Here is a 10,662-nt window from a genome sequence, read left to right as displayed (position 1 = left end):
TGTATTTTGTCCACCTCTTTACACTTAGGCACTTGTGTTGGACACTAAATCACCAAAACACTTAGAAATGGCCCAAGGGCACATTTCCCTTTCAAGCCCGCCTCGACGAGAAGGTGCGTCGAGGCTACCATCCCAGGCGTGGGGGACGCTGCAACAGCGAGGAGGACCGCAGTCCTTCGCCCGAACCACCCGGCCCGCGAGTCTTCAGCCGGGCTATACGACGAACAATGTTCCCTGCCCGTTTCCGAGCCCCGACTACTATCACCAAGTACTCGAGGGGAGATGAGGCCAGAGACGAGGAGACGGGCCAACTTTTGACATAAGAGACAATAAAAGAGTTTTGACAAACCAAAAGCTCTAGTCTACTTTTTCAAAATTTCTCAAGTGGTAGCTGACCCATTAATTGCTTTGGCCTTTATTTTCTCCCCCTTTGGCATCAAGCACCAAAACGGGATCAATCTTGGCCCCTGAACCCCATTGCCTCACCAAAATCATCAAAAGAAAACACAAAGGCAGTGAGAGTATAAAGATGAACTTGGAAAAGTTACTCTTTTTCATCGGAGTGCAGTGGAAGTCTTGCATGGTCCAAGTCCACCTTTTCCCTTTCAATTCTCCTTGGAGACTAAAACAACCAAACTCAAGTACATGGTTAGTCTCAAATGGTCAAGTTGTAGCACAGCTCCCCCTAAATATGTGCATCACTTGCAAACAGGACTTGTGAGGTCCAGGGAGTGTTTGTACAACTTGAGCACCACAATAAGCAACAAAATGCAGAATGAACATGATCAAAGGCATAAACACATGTATGCTACATTTCAATCCAAGTTCCGCGAATCTAAGATATTGAGCTCACTACGCAGCCTGCAAAAGGTCTTCTCATGTAGAGGCTTGGTAAAGATATCGACTAGCTGGTTCTCGGTGCTAACATGAAACACTTCGATATCTCCCTTTTGCTGGTGGTCTCTCAAAAAGTGATGCCGGATGTCAATGTGCTTTGTGCGGCTGTGCTCAACAGGATTTTCCGCTATTCGGATAGCACTCTCATTATCACATAGGAGTGGGACTTTGCTCAGATTGTAGCCAAAGTCCCTGAGGGTTTGCCTCATCCAAAGTAGTTGCGCACAACACTGTCCTGCAGCAACGTACTCGGCCTCAGCGGTGGATAGGGCAACGGAGGTTTGTTTCTTAGAGTTTCATGACACCAGGGACCTTCCTAAGAATTGGCACGTCCCCGATGTACTCTTCCTATCGACCTTACATCCAGCATAGTCGGAATCTAAGTACCCAATCAAGTCAAAGTTAGACCCCTTTGGATACCAGATCCCGAAGCAAGGCGTAGCGACTAAATATCAAAGAATTCGCTTCACCGCCACTAAGTGACACTCCTTAGGATCGGATTGAAATCTAGCACACATGCATACGCTAAGCATAATATCCGGTCTACTAGCACATAAATAAAGCAAAGAACCTATCATGGACCGGTATGCTTTTTGATCAACGGACTTACCACCTTTGTTGAGGTCGGTGTGTCCGTCGGTTCCCATCGGCGTCTTTGCGGGCTTGGCATCCTTCATCCCAAACCGCTTTAGCAAGTCTTGCGTGTACTTCGTTTGGGAGATGAAAGTGTCGTCCTTGAGTTGCTTCACTTGGAACCCAAGGAAGTAGTTCAACTCGCCCATCATCGACATCTCGAATTTCTGCGTCATCACCCTGCTAAACTCTTCACAAGACTTTTGATTAGTAGAACCAAATATTATGTCATCGACATAAATTTGGCACACAAAAAGATCACCATCGCAAGTCTTAGTAAAAAGAGTTGGATCGGCTTTCCCAACCTTGAAAGCATTAGCAATTAAAAAGTCTCTAAGGCATTCATACCATGCTCTTGGGGCTTGCTTAAGTCCATAGAGCGCCTTAGAGAGCTTACACACGTGGTCGGGGTACCGTTCATCCTCAAAGCCATGGGGTTGCTCCACGTACACCTCCTCCTTGATCGGCCCGTTGAGGAAAGCGCTCTTCACATCCATTTGGTACAACCTGAAGGAATGGTGAGCAGCATATGCTAGCAAGATACGAATTGATTCTAGCCTAGCCACAGGAGCAAAAGTCTCCTCAAAGTCCAAACCTGCGACTTGGGCATAACCTTTTGCCACAAGTCGAGCCTTGTTCCTCGTCACCACCCCGTGCTCGTCCTGTTTGTTGCGGAACACCCACTTGGTTCCCACAACATTTTGCTTGGGACGAGGCACCAGTGTCCAAACTTCATTGCACTTGAAATTGTTGAGTTCCTCTTGCATGGCCAACACCCAGTTCGGATCTAGCAAGGCCTCTTCTATCCTGAAAGGCTCAATAGAAGAGACAAAAGAGTAATGCTCACAAAAATTAACCAATCTTGAACGAGTAGTTACTCCCTTGCTAATATCACCCAATATCTGGTCGACGGGATGATCCCTTTGAATCGTCGCTCGAACTTGGGTTGGAGGTGCCTGAGGTGCTTCTTCCTCTTCAATTTGAACATCCTGTGCTCCCCTTGATCATGCGCCTCCACTTGAGGTACCTGTTCATCATCTTGGGTTGGGGGATGCACCATAGTTGAGGAAGACGGTTGATCTTGCTCCAAATGTTCTTGAGGCCGTACATCTCCAATCGCCATGGTGCGTATCGCGACCGTTGGAACATCTTCTTCATCTACATCATCAAGATCAACAACTTGCTCTCTTGGAGAGCCATTAGTCTCATCAAATACAACGTCGCTAGAGACTTCAACCAAACCCGATGATTTGTTGAAGACCCTATACGCCTTTGTATTTGAATCATAACCTAACAAAAACCCTTCTACAGCTTTGGGAGCAAATTTGGAATTCCTACCCTTCTTCACTAGAATGTAGCATTTACTCCCAAATACACGAAAGTACGATACATTGGGTTTGTTACCAGTTAGCAGCTCGTATGAGGTCTTCTTGAGGAGGCGGTGAAGATAGACCCTGTTGATGGCGTGGCAAGCCGTGTTCACGGCTTCCGACCAAAAGCACTCGGGGGTCTTGAACTCTCCAAGCATAGTCCTCGCCATATCTATGAGCGTCCTGTTCTTCCTCTCTACCACACCATTTTGCTGAGGTGTGTAGGGAGCGGAGAACTCGTGCTTGATCCCTTCCTCCTCAAGGAACTCCTCCACTTGAAGGTTCTTGAATTCGGACCCGTTGTCGCTTCTTATCTTCTTCACCTTGAGCTCAAACTCATTTTGAGCTCTCCTTAGGAAGCGCTTGAGGGTCCCTTGGGTTTCAGACTTATCCTGCAAAAAGAACACCCAAGTGAAGCGGGAAAAGTCATCAACAATAACTAGACCATACTTACTTCCTCCTATGCTCAGATAGGCGACGGGTCCGAAGAGGTCCATATGCAGCAGCTCTAGAGGTCTTGACGTGGTCATCACATTCTTGCTGTGATGTGCTCCTCCCACTTGTTTACCTAGCCCTTTTACCTTGCCTTGATTCCCATCACCGAATATCATTGAATCTTGGGAATCTTTGTTTTTGACGTAGGAGGTGAACATCTTCTTCTCCCCCGTCATATGGTTTGTGCATCCGCTGTCAATAATCCAGCTTGAACCCCCGGATGCATAAACCTGCAAGGCAAATTTAGGCTTGGGTCTTAGGTACCCAACTCATGTTGGGTCCTACAAGGTTAGCACAAATATCCTTAGGGACCCAAATGCAAGTTTTGTCTCCCTTGCATCTTGCCCCTAATTTTCTGGCAACTATCTTCCTATCCTTTCTACAAATAGCAAAAGAAGCATTTAAAGCATGATATATTGTAGAAGGTTCATTTACTTTCCTAGGAACATTAACAACATTTCTCCTAGGCATATTATGAACAACATTTCTCCTACCAACATTTCTATCATGCACATAAGAAGAACTAGAAGTAAACATGGCATGAGAATCAAAGGCATTATATGCATTACAACTCCTATAAGCATTTCTAGATTGTCTCCTATCATGGTACATAAAGGCATGGTTCTTTTGCACACTACTAGCCATAGGGGCCTTTCCTTTCTCCTTGGCGGAGATGGGAGCCTTATGGCTTATCAAGTTCTTGGCTTCCCTCTTGTAGCCAAGTCCATCCTTAATTGAGGGGTGTCTACCAATCGTGTAGGCATCCCTTGCAAATTTTAGCTTGTCAAATTCATTCTTGCTAGTCTTAAGTTGGGCATTAAGACTAGCTAATTCCTCATTTAATTTGGAAATTGAAACAAAATGATCACTACAAGCATCAATGTCAAAATCTTTACACCTATTGCAAGTTTCAACAATTTCTACACAAGAATTAGATTTACTAGCTACTTCTAGTTTAGCATTTAAATCATCATTAAAACTTTTTAATGTAGCAATAGTTTCATGACAAGAAGATAATTCACTAGAGAGCATTTCATTCCTTTTAATTTCTAGAGCAAGAGACTTTTGTGCTTCTACAAATTTATCATGTTCTTCATACAACAAATCCTCTTGCTTTTCTAAAAGCATATTCTTATCATTCAAGGCATCAATCAATTCATTAATCTTATCAATTTTAGATCTATCTAATCCTTTGAATAAGCATGAGTAATCTATCTCATCATCATCACTAGACTCATCCTCACTTGAAGAAGCATAAGTACTAGTATCATGAGTGCTTACTTTCTTCTCCCTTGCCATGAGGCAAGTGTGACGCTCGTTTGGGAAGAGGGATGACTTGTTGAAAGCGGTGGCGGTGAGTCCCTCATTGTCGGAGTCGGAGGAGGAGCAATCCGAATCCCACTCCTTGCCTAGATGTGCCTCGCCCTTTGCCTTCTTGTATGCCTTCTTCTTCTCCCTCTTGCTCCCTTGGTCCTGTTCACTATCATTGTCGGGACAATTAGCAATAAAATGACCAAGCTTACCGCATTTGAAGCATGAGCGCTTCCCCTTGGCTTTGGTCTTGCTTGGCTGTTCCTTGCGACCCTTAAGCACTGTCTTGAATCTTTTGATAATTAGGGCTATCTCTTCATCATTAAGTCCGGCCACCTCAATCTGTGCCACCTTGCTAGGTAGCGCCTCCTTGCTTCTTGTTGCCTTGAGAGCAAGGGGTTGCGGCTCGTTGATCGGACCATTCAAGGCGTCGTCCACGTACCTCGCCTCCTTGATCATCATTCGCCCGCTAACGAATTTTCCGAGGACTTCTTCGGGCGACATTTTGGTGTACCTGGGATTCTCACGAATATTATTCACCAAATGAGGATCAAGAACGGTAAAGGACCTTAGCATCAGTCGGACGACGTCGTGGTCCGTCCATCGCGTGCTTCCGTAGCTCCTTATTTTGTTGATAAGGGTCTTGAGCCGGTTGTATGTTTGAGTTGGCTCCTCGCCCCTTATCATCGCGAACCTTCCAAGCTCGCCCTCCACCAACTCCATTTTGGTGAGCAAGGTGACGTCGTTCCCCTCATGAGAGATCTTGAGGGTGTCCCAGATCTGCTTGGCATTGTCCAAGCCGCTCACCTTGTGATACTCGTCCCTGCACAAAGAGGCTAGCAACACAGTAGTAGCTTGTGCATTTTTATGAATCTGTTCATTAATAAACACAGGGCTATCCGAGCTATCAAATTTCATTCCACTTTCCACAATCTCCCAAATGCTTGGATGGAGAGAAAACAGGTGAGTACGCATTTTGTGGCTCCAAAATCCGTAGTCCTCTCCATCAAAGTGAGGGGGCTTGCCAAGTGGAATGGGGAGCAATTGAGCATTTGAGCTATGAGGAATGCGCGAATAATCGAAAGAAAAGTTTGAGTTAACCGTCTTTCGTCTGTCATAGTCGTCGTTGTCCTTTTGGGAGGAAGAAGATTCGTCGCTGTCGTAGTAGACAATTTCCTTGATGCGCCTTGTCTTCTTCTTCCTCCCGTCTTTTCTTTTGTGGCCCGAGCCTGAGTCGGTGGGCCTGTCATCATTGGGCTCGTTGACGAAGGACTCCTTCTCCTTGTCGTTGATCACCATCCCCTTGCCCTTAGGATCCATCTCTTCGGGCGGTTAGTCCCTTTCTTGAAGAGAACGACTCTGATACCAATTGAGAGCACCTAGAGGGGGGGTGAATAGGTGATCCTGTAACACTTCAAAACTTAAGCCACAAAACTTGGTTAATTGTTAGCACAATAATTTCCAAGTGGCTATAGAGGAATCCTCAACAAAACACAATAACCAACAAAGATCAATCACAGAGATGGCACGGTGGTTATCCCGTGGTTCGGCCAAGACCAACACTTGCCTACTCCACGTTGTGGCGTCCCAACGGACGAGGGTTGCAATCAACCCCTCTCAAGCGGTCCTAAGACCCACTTGAATACCACAGTGTTTTGCTTGCTTTATCTCAATCCCGTTTGCGAGGAATCTCCACAACTTGGAGCCTCTCGCCCTTACACTTGAAATTCACAAAGAACACGGAGCAAGGGAGGGATTAGAAACGCACACAAGACACAAGAATCAGAGTGTCAACACGCACACAAATTGCAACAAGAGCTCGCAACACAACTCAATGAGTTCACAACTCCACTAGAGCTCTATATGCTATCACAATGAAAAGAACGCGCGAAATCGATGTCTTGGTGCTTAGAAATGATTAGGAGATGCTTGGTGTCCTCCTCCATGCGCCTAGGGGTCCCTTTTATAGCCCCAAGGCAGCTAGGAGCCGATGAGAGCAATCAGGGAAGGCAATTCTTGCCTTCTGTCGTCTGGCGCACCGGACAGTCTGACGCACACCGGACACTGTCCGGTGCCCGATTTCCTTCCTTAAATAGCGAAGCCGACCGTTGGCAGCCTGAGAGCCGTTGGCACACCGGACAGTCCGGTGCCATCTTCTAGCCGTTGGCTCGGCCACGTGCCCCGCGCAGATTGCGCGGCCGACCGTTGGCTCACCGGACAGTCCGGTGCACACCGGACAGTCCGGTGAATTTTAGCCGTACGTCGCCGATGAATTCCCGAGAGCGGCCACTTCGCTCGAGCCAGCCTGGCGCACCGGACACTGTCCGGTGCACCACCGGACAGTCCGGTGCTCCTAGACTCAGCAGAGTCTTGGCTGCTCGAGCCAAGACATTTACAATTGGATTTTTCCTGTTTCCAGCACTTAGACATAATACATTAGTCCATAAAACAATGTACTAAGTCTGAGAAACATACCTTTATCCTTGATTTGTATTTTGTCCACCTCTTTACACTTAGGCACTTGTGTTGGACACTAAATCACCAAAACACTTAGAAATGGCCCAAGGGCACATTTCCCTTTCAAGCCCGCCTCGACGAGAAGGTGCGCCGAGGCTACCATCCCAGGCGTGGGGGGCGCTGCAACAGCGAGGAGGACCGCAGTCCTTCGCCCGAACCACCCGGCCCGCGAGTCTTCAGCCGGGCTATACGACGAACACTGTTCCCTGCCTGTTTCCGAGCCCCGACTACTATCACCAAGTACTCGAGGGGAGACGAGGCCGAAGCTGTGGCTCGCGGACTACCGACTGGCCTGCCAGTTGGGAGAGGCAGATGATGACAACCTCATCATCCGTAATCTATCTCTTTTCCTCTCTGACGCCGCCCGAGCCTGGCTAGAGCATTTGCCTCCTGCGCAGATCTCCGATTGGGATGACCTGGTCAAAGCTTTCGCGGGGAACTTCCAAGGCACGTATGTGCGCCCTGGGAACTCGTGGGACCTCCGAAGCTGCCGCCAGCAGCTAGGGGAGTCCCTCCGAGAGTACATCTGGCGGTTTTCGAAGCAGCGCACCGAGCTGCCTAACGTCACCGACTCGGATGTCATCGGGGCTTTCCTTGCCGGCACCACTTGCCGGGACCTGGTGAGCAAACTGGGGCGCAAGACTCCCACCCGCACGAGCGAACTGATGGACGTCGCCACCAAGTTCGCCTCGGGTCAAGAGGCGGTCGAAGCCATCTTCCGGAAGGACAAGCAGCCTCAGGTCGAGCCGAAGACAGACGCCCTTGAGGTGTCCGCCCAGCGGGGCACGAAGAAGAAGGCCAAAAACAAGTCGCGAGCGAAGCGCGACGCCGCAGACGCGAATCTCGTCGCTGCGGCCGAGCACAGGAACCCTCGGAAGCCACCTGGAGGGGCCGGCGCGTTCGACAAGATGCTCAAAGAAGCCTGCTCCTATCACCAGGGGCCCGTCAAGCACACCCTCGAAGAATGTATCATGCTCCGACACCACTTCCATAAGACCGGGCCCCCGGCGGAGGATGGCAAGGGCCATAACAACGACAAGAAGGAGGGAGGCAAGCAAGAGGGATTCCCGGAAGTCCATAACTGCTTCACGATCCACGACGGGCAGGCGGCGAACGCCTCAGCTCGACACCGCGAGCAGGAACGCAGGGAAGTCTGCTTGGTGAAGGTGGCGGCGCCAGTCTACCTAGACTGGTCCGACAAGCCAATCACCTTCGACCAAGGCGACCACCCCGACTTCGTGCCGAGCCCGGGAAGGTACCCGCTCGTCGTCGATCCGATCATCGGCAACATTAGGCTCTCCAAGGTCCTCATGGACGGAGGCAGTAGCCTTAACATCATCTATGCCGAGACCTTGGAACTCTTAGGGGTTGGTCGATTCGAAGTCTGGGCCGGTGCGGCACCCTTCCACGGGATCGCGCCCGGGAAGCGAATCCAACCCCTCAGACGGATCAAATTACCCGTCTGCTTCGGAACTCCCTCAAACTTCCGAAAGGAAGCCCTCACCTTTGAGGTTGTCGAGTTCCGAGGAACCTACCATGCAGTGTTGGGAAGACCATGCTACACCAAGTTCATGGCCGTCCCCAACTACACCTACCTCAAGCTCAAGATGCCGGGCCCGAATGGGATCATCACTGTCGGGTCCACGTACCGCCGCGCGTACGAATGCGATGTGGAGTGCGTGGAGTACGCCGAGGCTCTCGCCGAGTCCGAGGCCCTCATCGCCGACCTTGAACGCCTCTCCAAGGAGGCACCCGACGCGAAGCAGCACGCTGGCAACTTTGAACCAGTGGAGGCAGTCAAGTCCGTCTCTCTCGACCCCAGCAACGACGCCAGTAAGCGAGTTCGGATCGGCTCCGAGCTCGACCCCAAATAGGAAGCAGTGCTCGTCGACTTTCTCCGCGCAAACACCGAAGTCTTTGCGTGGAGTCCCTCGGACATGCCAGGCATACCGAGGGATGTCGCCGAGCACTCACTGGATATCAGAGCTGGAGCCCGACCCGTGAAGCAAACCTTGCGCCGTTTCAACGAGGAGAAGCACATGGCCATACGCGAGGAGATCCACAAGCTACTCGCGGCAGGGTTCATCAAAGAGGTATTCCATCCCGAATGGTTAGCTAACCCTGTTCTTGTAAGGAAGAAGGATGAGAAATGGAGGATGTGTGTAGACTACACCGTTCTAAGTAAAGCATGTCTGAAAGTTCCCTACCCTCTACCTCGCATCGATCGAATCATGGACTCCACAGCTGGGTGCAAAACCCTGTCATTCCTCGATGCCTACTCAGGCTATCACCAAATCAAGATGAAAGAGTCCGACCAGCTCACGACTTCTTTCATCACACCTTTTGGCATGTACTGTTACACCATAATGCCATTCGAGTTGAGGAATGCAGGCGCCACTTACCAGAGGTGCATGAACCACGTGTTCGGAGAACACATCGGCAGAACAGTCGAGGCTTACGTTGACGACATCGTTGTCAAGACGAAGAGAGCCTCCGACCTCCTCTCCGACCTTGAAACGACATTCAAGTGTCTGAGAGCGAAGGGCATGAAACTCAATCCTGAGAAGTGTGTCTTCGGAGTCCCCCGAGGCATGCTCCTTGGGTTCATCGTCTCCGAGCGGGGCATCGAGGCCAACCCGGAGAAAATCGCGGCCATCACCAGCATGGGACCGATCAGAGATTTGAAAGGAGTACAGAGGGTCATGGGATGCCTTGCGGCTCTAAGCCGCTTCATCTCACGCCTCAGCGAGAAAGGCTTGCCTCTGTACCGCCTTTTAAGGAAGTCCGAGTGCTTCACTTGGACCCCCGAGGCCGAGGAAGCTCTCGAAAACCTTAAGGCGCTCCTTACGAAAACACCCATCCTGGTGCCCCCCGCCGCAGGAGAAGCCCTCTTGATCTACGTAGCCGCGACTACTCAGGTGGTCAGCGCCGCGATCGTAGTCGAGAGACGAGAAGAAGGGCATGCACTGCCCGTCCAGAAGCCAGTCTACTTCATCAGTGAAGTACTTTCCGAGACCAAAGCTTGCTACCCACAGATCCAGAAGCTGCTCTACGCAGTGGTCCTAACACGACGAAAGTTGTGACACTACTTCGAGTCTCATATGGTAACTGTGGTGTCATCCTTCCCCCTGGGGGAGATCATCCTATGCCACGAGGCCTCGGGAAGGATAGCAAAGTGGGCGGTGGAGCTTATGGGCGAAACACTATCATTCGCTCCTCGGAAGGCCATAAAATCCCAGGTCTTGGCAGACTTCCTGGCTGAGTGGACCGACACCCAGTTACCGGCAACTCCGATCCAGCCCGAGCTCTGGACCATGTACTTCGATGGGTCACTCATGAAAACAGGAGCGGGCGCTGGCCTGCTCTTCGTTTCACCCCTCGGAAAGCATCTCCGCTACGTCATTCGCCTCTATTTTCCGGCGTCAAACAATGTGGCCGA

The sequence above is a fragment of the Zea mays genome, chromosome 1 (assembly GCF_902167145.1).
Source record: "Zea mays cultivar B73 chromosome 1, Zm-B73-REFERENCE-NAM-5.0, whole genome shotgun sequence".
Taxonomy (NCBI): domain Eukaryota; kingdom Viridiplantae; phylum Streptophyta; class Magnoliopsida; order Poales; family Poaceae; genus Zea; species Zea mays.
The sequence above is the reverse complement of the archived record's forward strand: the minus strand, read 5'-3'. Positions refer to the sequence as shown.